Source organism: Macaca fascicularis, chromosome 12 (genome assembly GCF_037993035.2).
Source record: "Macaca fascicularis isolate 582-1 chromosome 12, T2T-MFA8v1.1".
NCBI classification, from domain to species: Eukaryota; Metazoa; Chordata; class Mammalia; order Primates; family Cercopithecidae; genus Macaca; species Macaca fascicularis.
The window spans coordinates 63,737,623-63,750,737 of record NC_088386.1 but is presented as its reverse complement, the minus strand read 5'-3'; the positions used below and the strand labels follow the sequence as shown (position 1 = coordinate 63,750,737).

The 13,115-nt window shown below is 42.2% G+C and overlaps 1 protein-coding gene across 3 annotated transcripts in view; it reads left to right on the top strand.

Moving 5' to 3' along the window:
* The window catches only part of STK39 (serine/threonine kinase 39), a 292,156-nt gene that overhangs the window by 50,554 nt on the left and 228,487 nt on the right, over positions 1–13,115 (top strand). The gene's annotated exons all lie outside the window — the stretch shown is intronic.

Genomic DNA, 13,115 nt, shown 5'->3' with positions numbered 1-13,115 from the left:
AACAGATGCAATCAGCTGTTTAGCTTTGTTTATATCTTTACCCATAATGTTTGAGGTATCATGTTTTCTGGATTAATAAAATAAATTTCCAGATAAAGTCCAACTTAATTTCAACCATACGTGCTGGAAATAATTCTGAAATTTAATTATGCCTTTTCCACTAATTTCTACTATGGCAGGAGTTGTCGTCATCTTTCATTTGTAGTGAATTTCTGAAAAATGCACCCAAAAAATAAAATAGTAAACTTACATGTTATGGGATGGAGGGAATGTTGAATCTTCATTTTTGTTTTTATTTTACTTTAATTAATTAATTTATTTTGAGACCGAGTCTCGCTCTGTTGCCCAGGCTGGAGTGCAGTTGCATGACCTTGGCTCACTGTAACCTCTGCCAGCCAAGTTCAAGCTATTCTCCCACCTCTGCCTTCCGAGTAGCTGAGACTACAGGCCTGTACCTCCATGCCCAGCTAATTTTTATTTTTATTTTTTTATTTTTTTAAATAGAGAAAGGGTTTCGCTGTATTGGCCAGGCTGGCCTTGAACTCCTGACCTCAAGTGATCTGCCTACCTCAGCCTCTCAAAGTGTTGGGATTACAGGCATGAGCCACCATGCTCAACTGAATCTTCATTTTTGAATAGCTCAATACACGTAAATTCCTTAATTATGATTCTTTGGAGTGGATCTGCTCCTTCTGGATGCTTGCAGGCAGGCGAGACCCTTCCCAGACTGGCACCTCTTGTCCCTGATGCTGAGGCATCTGCTTTTCCATGCCTCAGGACTCCTTTCCAGTTCCTTCCATAGGGGCCTAAACTCTGTTCCCTTGTTAGGAGGTGGATACCTGGCCCCTTTGGGGATAATTTAGGGAAGCTATGCCACCTACATGGTAGCAACTGAAAATGTGGCCCATGGACCAGCAGCATCACATCACCTGGGAGCTGGAGAAATGTAGAACTCACCCCCATCCCATACTAACTAAATGAGCAGCGACGTTTTCGCAGCACACCCAGTTGTCTCCACATCTTTCAATACGACACAGTCCTAACACTTTAGCCCCCAGCCCCAAGACTAAAGGAGGGAACATTCTCCTGATGTCCTGCCAGGCTCCGACTCATGGTATTGTAGGATCTGCAGGTGGCCTCGCTTAGGAGGCAGAGACTGCAGCATGCTGCTGCTTCCACTGGGGCTTAGCAGGTGTTCCATGCCCTTCATGAGGATGTGTCTTTTAATTTTCCTTCTCAGCGATGCTCTCAGGGCCTCCTGGGTTGCCAAGACACCGCTTTTCACTGCACTGGACATTTGTGTTCCTGCAGTTGATATCCTCTTCCTTCGTGGCTCTTATTTTCTGCCATCATTTCAGACTGTGGCATCATGCCCCTGCTTCTGGGTGAAAGTATGTCAACAGAAGGGGAAGGAAGGCTTCTACCATGCAGAGGGTGATCTTACTTCCTGTTCCACGGTTGTAACGTAGGGGAGGACCTCAGGTTGTCAGAGGAGACAGGATAAGCAGGAGTTGGGTTATAAGTGCAATCAGATCAGATGGAGAGGTGGCATAAAAGTGAGTGGACTTTCTTTTCCTGTGTCCTTGAGTAGGAGAAATGTTTTAGTTACTTGCTGCATCATGGATGTGGTAGCCAGGGCTGTTTAATTACCTGAGAAGTGGGGCTAATTGTATCTTGAACAATGAATCACTTTCCTGGCATAATTTTCTCTGCGCCCAATCATTACCATATAAAAGTTGTCAGTGCTGGCCCTCAGGAGTGGGATTGGAAGAGGGGGAGTTGATAGGTAGCTGGCAGGAACTGGGGCTGAGTGGGAGCAGAGCTGATCATAGGGAGGTGGGGATGAGCAGGCATTTTCTCAAAAGGTGTAGTGGACCTAGTTCTAGTTTCTGTCCAGGTGTCTGGGATAATCATGTGGATACTATTAACCCCAACAGTCAAAACATTATTAAACACTTCAGTGCCAGACAGGTACATTTATATTATTACGTTTACATGTATAGTCTCATTTAATAGTTACAGCCCTCCTGTGAGGTAGATGCTATTTTCATTAGCTTTTTATAATTGGGGAATGTGCAGCACAAAGCACACAGGCAGTGTGTCCAAGGTCACATAACTTGGGGTGTGTGACCCCAGACCCTCAGTCATAACCACCAGAGGAAGTAGATTGGGGTGGAATGGGGCGGGGTTTAGAAGTACAGAGTAAACATTTGGAAAGTGTTAGATGTTAAAAAGGATCATTTTAGTAATTGTGTTGAAAAATAGAGTGAAATGAGAATTTTTACAAAAGTCTGGCCATTGTTAATGGAGCGTAGAAAAGCCCCAGCCTCTTTTTGGAGCTGGCGGAGGTCACACTCCCTTGGCTCCTTATTAAGCGATTTCCTCTAAGCCCCAGACAGACCTTCCTAGAATCTGCTTGGGGTGTTGGGTTGGTCGTCAGCAGACCACTTTCCACGTTCCTTCTTTGCCTGCTGTTTCCCTGTTAAGCTCTGCTAGTGGGGGCACCAGGAGAATTCTGGAAGACTGCAGGAGGGAGAAGGGACACACTTCATCCTGTTACTATTCTTGTCAGCTTAGCTTCGGAAAGGGTCTTTCCCTCTGCCAGCAGTAGTTGGTTTCCATCTCCAGTTTCCTTCTACCTCTTGGAGCCAGCCTCCTGGCACCCCCTGAGCTGCTATCCCAGTCCCATGTGGACCTTCAGAAAGGGCTCCTCTTCAGAGATCAGGGTCCCACCCCTGCTGGTTTCCTCCTAAATGTGTGGATTCTAGTAACCCCCACCTCCTCCCTTTGTTTCCTGCAGTCCTACCCCAGGAGTGGTAGCTGCTTCCTACTGCTTTCTGAGTAACTCTATGTTACTCAGTCTTTTCCATTCTCTAGCACCTGTTGAATGAGATCTTCGTATTAAATAGTATCTGTTGTGTTACATAGTAGTGCTTCCATTTTCCTAATAGCCCCTGACTGATTAATTTCCCCAAACCCTAGAAACCTGGCAGAGGTGTGGCGAGAGAAGCTGATACCCAGGGGGAGAGCCATGGTTCTCAAATCTAAGGATGTGGGTGAATTGCTAGAGAAGCTAATTAAATATGCAGATTTCAGGCCTCCAGTTGCAATAATTGCGATTCAATAGTTGGATATAGGGTTAAGAATCTGCTTTTTAAACAGACATCTTAGGTGTGACTGATGTAGTTATCCTCTTCCTGAGGCTTCGAAAAAATCTGCCCAAATCCAGGGCCTTCCCATGGGGTTACCTCTTGGCTCTGGAGTTGTTGTACTGGGGCTTAGACACCAACTTTAATTTTTGTTTTTTTTTTAAGAGGGCATGGGCTGTGGATATGCTAATAACCTTTGATCGAAGGCCACCAAGGTTGTATGTTGCCCCTGGAGGCTGAAAATCCAACCCTTGTTTAGCCCACAAGCTCTGATGCAATTAGCTGGGAGAAAAGAGCTTTTCCCCCTAACTGAGTATTGTCCACATGTCAGGCCCTGCACCCCGTTATGTTCAGTCAGAGGGATTCCTTTTTCTTATTTATGCAAAGCCAACATGCCTATAGCTGCAGAGAGGGAATGGAGTGGTACTGACCTGGAAGCAGGGACTGGCTCTTCTTTTTGCATTTAGAGCCCTTCCCATTTACAGGTGGCTGGAAGTTGGAGCAGTAAGGAATCAGAAGCCACCACCACACCATACATATTCAAACCAGGACACTTGTGCCTTTTGGCCTTGCCAGTGGGTGTATCTGTTTATCTGCGTGAATAGCAATAGACATTTTTTTGTGGAATATTGGCTTCCATTTTGTTGATTTAATCAGTAAAACAAGTGGGTTTTGCTGGGAGGAGTTGGATTATCCCCTCCAAGCAGAACAGGAAGTTTTTCAGTATTGCCAGATCATTGGACTTTGAGTTTGCAGGGGGCAAGGACTTCAAAGTGACCTTTTACTGAATATAAAAGTCAGATTTTCTCTGTAGGAATGTGTCCTGCCTACAGTCTAGTGCCTGATGCAGTGTTCTCTGACATGGATTTCGAGGGCTGTTGTGGGCTCTTGTCTGTTCTTCATGTTGTTGTTCAGTGTTTTATATCATCTCTGTATGCTCACATAGAATTATTGAAGGCCCTAGTTTATAGTAGCCTGCCATGTTTTGTGTGGCTTCTACATGCTGAACAGGGGCCAGTGGATTCAGTTTTTAAAAACTGAAATTCAGATGGAACATTCCTCTTCAGAATGAGCTCTCTTATGAGACCTGACTTTAGAATTAAACTGGATGTTCTGCAAATCAGAAATGCCTGAAGGCAGGGAGCCTCCCTAGGCTTGTGCCTTGAAGTTAGGTGCCACATCCCCCCCAGTGACCTACTTAAAAACACACGCATGGTAAGCAGTCCAGAGATGACACATCCAGTAAAAGTGCTCTTCCCCTTGCTTTTGGTTATATAGCCCACCAGTGCCTGCTCTCTTCTATGTAGACCCGGCGTGGAGCACAGCTTCACCTCCCTTGTCTGCAGGTGTCCTCCCCAGTGATCGGCTGATGTGCATTCCATTCACTCAGCCAACACTTGTGGAGGCCTCCTGTGTTCCAGGCAGTGGTCTAGGTGGAAGGGCTGATTCTAGGAATAATAAGGCTGGAGGAGACTGCTCCACAAGCATGGAAGTGCTAGGATGAGGTATGCAGAGAGTACCTGTCTGGGAACTGTGAGGAAGTGACTAATTCTCCTTGGGGTTCAAGAAGGTAACATCTCAAGTGATTCATTCATAGGTTGGGCGGGCTCTTCTCCCTATACTCCCCATCAAAATGAAGTAATCTTAAAAGGTAAACAGCTTCAGTGGCAGAAAGGTTATGTGTTTTACTCCAGGTTGCATGTTTGTCAGTATCAATATTAGGACGAAAATCCTACAGTAGAGTTTCAGCTTTGAGGGGCTGAACCTCTGAGTAAGTGCTCTTGAGACTAATGTTAAGTGTTTTTTTTTTTTTTTTTTTTTTAAACCGGCAAGCAATCATATTCCCAGAGTGATTTTTAAAAAATCTACTGTGTTTCATTAAGAAAACAAAAATGCCTAGAAGTGAATTCCAGTATTAATCATGTTGAATTAGATGGAAATTAGAGTCTGTTCTTTTTTAGCTCCTTATCTCACACATACGACTCATCTGGTGGCTGGCTTGAATTTACCTAGACTCCCTAATAATAATTTTCATTATCATTGAAAATTATTAAAATTAGTAAATTATTGGATTTCTTTATATTAGGTATCCCAATCCATATACTTTCTGCGTGTTCAGTAATTGTACTCACTATAGAGTTTTTTGTTTTTTTTTTTTTTAGTTGTTGCTTGAGATGTAACTTGTGGTCCAAGGTGAGTTTATTTACATTTCTTCTGGTTTGATTCCTCTCTCTCTTAAAATCAGAACCGAGGACTACTATTTATTTTTCTGTGGTGTTATCAGATGGTTCTTGATGAGTTATATACAAGGGCTGCTTTTCTTCAGTGAGGTCTGTGATCTCTAAATGTTTTAACAGGCTTTCCTAGGCAAGGTACTTTATCCTGGTCTATGGTGAAATGTAAGTTAAGTACATTTCACTGAGTGGCCATTAATCCACCTGATCCTACTCTTTGCTTTTTATGTTTTATTTTATTTTTTATTTTTGGTAAGCTCTAAATCTTTTCCAGCAACCTTGGAAGGAGGTTCTACTAACTTGTTCTTTTGATGGAGGCAGAAGGACAAAACTAGTCAGCGTGGTGGTGACACAAACCAGGTCATTTAGGAGGGTCACCAGTTTGTAGCTGCCTTGAGAAACATAGTCGTGCTGCGCTGGGCTCAGTGGAGGCGAGCGGTTTGTGCACTGTTACCCAGACAGGCCAGCAGGAGTGCCTGTTTTCTAAATTAATGTGTAGGGCAAGTTGTGTGTATCTCACCATGACTGTTGTTTGTCTTTGACTTGAGATTGCGCTGTGCACATGTTCCTGCCACATAGAATGCACCAGATGACAGAAGAGTCGCTGTGATAAGGTTTTCTTTCCGTGTGAAATAGTAAGACGAGGAGGATGGCGAGATGTAGTAGATCAGTTCGGGTCAGTGTCCCGAGTACATGCTCATACCATGTTGAACCGTATGACGTGACCATTTTTGATCTAGAAAAATGGCAGTTTCACACGTGCAATCTAATAATTTAAAATTGGGACCATCAGGTAAGGAAGGGTGTACCTTTGAAGGCGAATAGCAGTAACACACCCAGGCAAAATAACAGCCTGTGGTGAACTTTTATTAGACTCACAATGCTTTTATATTAAAAAAATGTATCGTCAACCTTATTATATTAGGAGATGTTAACGCAGAATTCTGGATTTTCAGCCTTTCTGGAAAATTCTGACTGTCTTGCTATGCTAGGTCCACGATCTCACATGGTGACAGTTAACTGAGGCAGAGCGGCAGTTGTGCCCCTGTAGAGCTCACATGAGTGTCCATTAGTTCAAGTCCTCTCCTGGCCAGCTTCTGGTCCTCATGTGACTGACTGACCTGTGGGCTTTGAGGTTGGACACATGATATAAATAGAGCTCAAAGAGTAAGCTGGGGAAAGGCAGGATTAGAATAAATCAGCTGAACCAAAGCCATTTGTTTTGTTTACTATCCATCACCAGCTAGCACCTCTAAAAAGAAAGCCTTAGCCCACTCTTGACTCTGTTCACTGATAAAGGACAGCTAAGCGTAATTAAGGAGTCCTTGCATGTGCTAAGAGATGGTCAAACTCTTATTAAAGTTTGGACTTTGTGCTTCTCATTTGAGTATAATATGGTGATTAGAACTTCCTTCCAGGGACCATAACTAATGTTAGAAGCTAATGTGATGCCTTGAAAAAAATCTTGCCATTTATGGGAAGGGGTTACTGGACAATTGACATCTTAACTTTAACATAAAGAAAAGTTCTTATGGACTAATTTTTTTTTTAAAGTACTAGATGTTTATTGCTACATTGTTCATATGGAGATGAAAACTAGAAATAAAGGGGATACTCATCAACAGAAGGAGGGCTGAATAAATTATGGTACATTAATACTATGAAATATTATGTGGTGTTAAAATGACAGATTGACAGGACACCGACTGACCTGGAGGGATTTCCCTAAGGAGCAACGCTAGCTCAGATTTAATTAGTACTTACTATGTGCTAGACACAGTTTCAAAGGCTTTTTGTGTGTTAATGCATTTAATCCTCACAACCACTCTATGAGTGAGGTAGCATTATGGCCAACTTACCAATGAGGAAACTGAGGCATGAAGAAGTTAGGCAAGTCATCCAAGCATAAGCAGTTAGTATGTGGCAGGGCTAGGATGTGAACCCATGCAACTAGATTGACACAGATATTTTAAAATAACTTTTTTTTTTTTGAGATGAAGTCTCACTCTGTCGCCCAAGCTGGAGTGCAGTGGCACGATCTTGGCTCACTGCAGCCTCCACCTCCCGGGTTCAACTGATTCTCCCACCTCAGCCTCCTGAGTAGCTGGGATTACAGGTGCGCGCCACCATGCCCAGCTAATTGTATTTTTAGTAGAGACGGGGTTTCACCATGCTGGTCAGGCTGGTCTCAAACTCCTGACCTTGTGATCTGCCTGCCTCAGCCTCCCAAAGTGCTAGGATTACAGGCATGAGCCACCGTGCTTGGCCTTAAAATAACTTTTTAAGGTTAGATATCAATATGCGTTATACATGACAATCTTTCCTATGGAATATTAATTCACAGCTGTTTCTGAATTGTATTATCTCTTATATTTTAAACTCTTACGCTCATCGTGCTGTATCAGACTTTAGAAATCATTTAGTTCTTTGGTTTCCAAATTTAGCTCTCCTATCCTCTCTTTTAAACCAATTGAATCTTCCTGGTGCTAAGCACAATGAAACTCAGTTCTGACCCTGAGCCACTTTGCCCTCTTTTCCCTTGGGTGCCATATAAACAGTAGATATAGTTTACCTCCTTCATGTCACAGATGGAGAAATGAGTCCCAGAGAGAGCCAAACATTTATTGAGTTGATGTTTTCAGGGATGTAAAACATGTTATGAGCCTTAGAGGTGTATTTTATTATGCCCATTAAGGCAGCTGAAGTCTAGATACAGCAGTTAGGTCTAAAGTCACAGAGGGAATCAATACCATGCTTGGATAGAATCCCTGTCTCACCTTCTTTTCAAGGCTCCTACTAACCTAAGATGCGAACTGCAGTGAGCTACCAGAGGCCTTTCAGTTGAATCTTGCCATTTGCTGTTGACTTCATTAGGAAGTTTCTAAGAACTTCTAATTAGTATGGCATTCTCTGCCATAGGTGTTAGTGGAAGAATGACTTTGAACAGACATTTCAAGGCTTTTGTATTAGTCTGCTTGGGCTATTGTAACAAAATACCATACACTGAGTGGCTTAAACAACAGAAACGTATTTCTCACAGTTCTGGAGGCTAGGAAGTCCTGATCAATGTGCTGACAATTCAGTTTCTGGTGGGCTGTCTTGCTGGCTTGTAAACGGTCACCTTCTCGCTGTGTCCTCATATGGCAGAGAGGGAAAGTAAGCTCTCTATTGTCTCTTCTTGTAAGGATACTAATCCTATTGGACCAGGGCTGTGTCCTGATGACCTCATTTAACCTTTAATTACCTCCATAAAGGTGGTAATTATCTGTAGCTGTATCTCTAAATATAGTCACATTGGGGATTAGGGCTTCAACATAGACATTTTACGGGAACACACATTCAGTCCATAACAGCATTTCAGTCATCCCTGTTAACCTCTGCAGAGGAAGTGATCCTATAGAAGGATTTATTCGCTTGAAACAGGAATGGTCACCTTTGGCACTTTATTAGCCAGTGAACTGCCTGCTACATAGTAGGGATTTAATTGCTGTTTGTTGATGAATTAATATAAGCAAATATCTTTTTGCTGCTTTTTTTTTTGTGCCTAAAGTTTTCTTGGAGCTGTTAAGCATATTCTTTCACATTTGGTGATCAGGTAGTGATGTTTCAAGGAGGTTTTGCTTTGGTAGACTCTAGGAACGTTGTGTCATGTGTTGGAGGTACCACTAAATTAAGCATAAAGGAATAGGTGCTGTGTAACGGAGAGGGCAAGGAGAAGAAGTCACAGGAAACCTGGGTTAAGGAGAGTTGCTGTTTTAACAGAAAATACAGGTTTGAGCTTTCTGACAGGACAAAAAAGGAAAATATGATGTGACATATTTATTATTATCTGTTAAGTTACTTGGGAGGAAGACATTTTTACACTAGCACTAAATGCAAAGAGGAAGTTATTGTGTGAGTCATAGGAGCAGGGACTTTGAACATACTGTTGAGACTGCATTTGACAATAGTAGTGATTTTTGCAAAAGAAACACTGAAGTTTTTCATGTTAATTTCATATAGACCTTAGTGAAATGCAGAGAGATAATACTAAATTATATTTCCATGAAATATTTTTTTGGATAGCTGAAAGTATAAAATGCAGGTATGCAGTGTTCTGGTTATTCACCTTAATACCAGCAGCAATATAGAGGGGAAAATGAGAAGAGGTGTCAACTAAAGGAAAAATCTGCGTCATGGTAGTGAACGTGAGGAATCTCTTACCTCTGATTGCCATTGACATAATCACTATCTAAAACTTCCAAGTAGCCGTTCTTAGTCGGGAATTAGCAACAGCGAATTGAGACAGAGTGACTTAAAAGAGTGAACTGAAAAGATTTAAAGCCGTGCTCACTTAGCTTGTGCATATGTGCATACAGGCCGTAATCCTATAGAATGATTTATTGCACTTGAAATAGGAGTCAGGAATAAAATGAGAAATTCCTAAAATGTTAAGAACTCTTATTCCCAAAGCGGTGCATGATACTTCACTGAAAATATGCTACTAATGTTAATGAGTCGTGTCAATATCATATATTGTTCAAAATAAATACAAAGTGCTGTTCAGCATATTCATTGCTCCTATTTTATTTCAAGTTGCTAACCCTTGTCCAATTCCTGTATATACAAGCCCCACATTTTTTAGCCTTCTCTTAAACTAATCAGCAAAGTGCATAAAAACCCTTAAAGCAAGATAGCCTTGGTATTATTTCTAAATGTCCTTTAGAATTATGCAGTTAGGTCACCTCTTTTCCTTTCAAAGCACAGATTTACTCTGATCCTGGGAATCCTCATCTAGTACTAACAGACTTCAAACTTTTGATCATCACTTACAGTAAAACATGTCATACTAAAGCTTGGGCATAAGTGAAACAAAAGTTTCATAAGGCAGTTTTTACCCCTAGTACATTCTGATGCTTCCTTTAAACAATGCTGGCCTCCACCCAGTAAGTTGATTTCGTCACAGAGGGAATCAATACCATGCTTGGATAGAATCCCTGTCTCACCTTCTTTTCAAGGCTCCTACTAACCTAAGATGCGAACTACAGTGAGCTACCAGAGGCCTTTCAGTTGAGTCTTGCCATTTGCTGTTGACTTCATTAGGAAGTTTCTAAGAACTTCTAATTAGTATGGCATTCTCTGCCATAGGTGTTAGTGGAAGAATGACTTTGAACAGACATTTCAAGGCTTTTGTATTAGTCTGCTTGGGCTGTTGTAACAAAATACCATACACTGAGTGGCTTAAACAACAGAAATGTATTTCTCACAGTTCTGGAGGTTAGGAAGTCCAGATCAATGTGCTGACCAATTCAGTTTCTAGTGGTCTGTCTTGCTGGCTTGTAAACGGTCACCTTCTCGCTGTGTCCTCATATGGCAGAGAGGGAAAGTAAGCTCTCTATTGTCTCTTCTTGTAAGGATACTAATCCTATTGGACCAGGGCTGGATCCTCACTGGCAATTGGAAAAAACACCAACCTGGTGCACAGAATGGTAGATGAGGAATAAGGATGCCTAGGGTCCTAATCCTGTGTTTTCCAGTTGCTGCAGGAAGCACATCCCTATCCTTCACAAGACCCTGTTTTCTCATTCATAAGGTGAGGGGGTTGGACTTGATGCTCTTTAAGGTGCCTTTCCACCTTTAACTTTGTTCTTGGTCTCTTCTACAGAAGGGAAATGTTGGATTTAAAGTAGAATCTCCGAAATGGTTTAATGAATGATTAAATCCATTCATGTTGTGACAGTGATCTCAGGTCACAAAGCTTCCTAATTATTCTGTCTAGAGATGAGAAGTAGCCAGTTGTTCCTTAGTCAGCTGTGGTTGTAAAGCAGTAATACTTCTGTACTTGTAAAGCTCAATAAAAGATTTTTCTCACCACCTACCCCTCCCTGTTTTTAGAATTCTTACTTTTTGTTCCTTGGAGGTTAGGAGACTTTCACTGTCAAGGACTTAACTGACTATGAGAGGTATCCCTGTATTACATATGCTTGTTTTGTCCTTTCTGGGAATTAATTTATTCTTTCCTGTTTTTGAAACTCCTTGATTTGAGAATGTTCTGGAATGTGGATTAAGGTTGGAGAAGTTGAGCTGGGGGAAGATTTTTTGCAGGTAGAGCTGAGGATGGTTTCCCATCAGCAGCTAAAGATGTTTGTTGATTTCTCTGATGGGTACCAGGCCCAGTGCTAACCAGCTGCATAGCACTTTCTCTGTGACTCCCTTCAGTGATAGTGTCTTGTTCTGGAGACTGGAAAATATACTTTGCTATCAGCAGACTTTTTTTGGTGTTTGGCTCTGCCATCTGGACCATTCTGGATTGAACCCAGTGGGCTGTGATCTGCAGGGCCAGTGAAGCCAACCTAGTGGGACCTGGAGTAGCAGCCAATGGGGTAGCAGCTGATGGATGAGCAGTGAGATTAGGAAGAGGAAGGCCCTTTCAAGCCACCTGTCCATAGCACTCTCTTCCCAGACTGAGCTCTAGCAAGTGAGGCTCATGCAGACCCTCCTCTAGGATGTTTGTCTTCTGTTGAACCATATAGGATGGAAGAAAGTTTTTTCCTAGCAAGGCCAGAACAAGTGAGGAAGGGAAGGGTGTGCTCTGGCTTGTGGGAAGTAGAACAAAAGCACAGATCTCGGAGTCTGGCAGACCTGATGCTGATCCTGGCTCAGGGACTTACTAGCTCTATGTGACCTTGGGCAAATTTTCTGAGTCCCAGTGTTCTCACATGTAAAATGAGGCTAGTAATAAAAATGTACAGGCTCATAAGGAGTCAAGTGCCTACTGTGCAGTGGGTGGTCAGTATGTGTGTGTGGATTTTCTTTCCCAGTGAACACAAATTGGGCTTCCCTGGAATGGTAGTCTTTTAAGTTGTAGACCTGGGTTTGGAGGAGTAGGGTGATCTGCTGGGGTCGCCAAGTCAGGGGGCCAGAGCTGATGATGAGGCCACAGGGCAGAAGATAGGGCAGAGCTCCAGCCCTGTAAACACCCATTTTGACCCTTCCTTGGGGTGGGAACGCCCTGATTCGCACTAGAAATGTCATGCCTTTCTATCACATATATTAGGAAAGCTAATACTGATCTCTCTTGTTGCCAGATACTCCCCTGCTTTCCCTTTTGTAATGCTATTTGATGAATCATTTGAGAAGTATTACCGAAGAAAAACTTTAGGGAGAAGGATTGTCACCTCTGACCACCTTTGCACAATCCTGAGTGCAGGCTGTTTTCTCTTGTTGGCTATCTGGAGTGCTGGAGGATTTATGTGATGAGAATGGCATTTTTGGTATTATTTGCAGAATTGAGATGCCTTAACCTGAAGACCTTTTTGCCCCTATGGAATATGAAACCGATTAGGAGCTCTTTGTGCTCTGCTGCAAATCATTACACATCTACATTTCACTCTTATAAAATATGGATAATGACATGACTGTCTCTTAGGAGTCTGAGTGCATTAGCTAATGATCATTAAACCTTAGAAATAGAAAATTTATATGAATGTCAGGAGCTTTTGTAATTACATATTTGCATCATTTTGTTTGGCATCCTTGGAAGTTGTGCTTTCAACATGAAAATACTAGGGTTGATTCTTGTTTTTCTTGTTGTGGAGAAAGCTCTGAAGAAATAAGCTCAAAGAGTGTTCAGACAGATCAATTATCTCAGCTTCTCATGAAAGCCCTGAAGGAGCTCAGACCAGAGTGGTTTGGTTTGGTCTGAGGTGGAAGAAGAGCTTGAGATATTTTAAAGGCACTCAAGCTAGAAAAT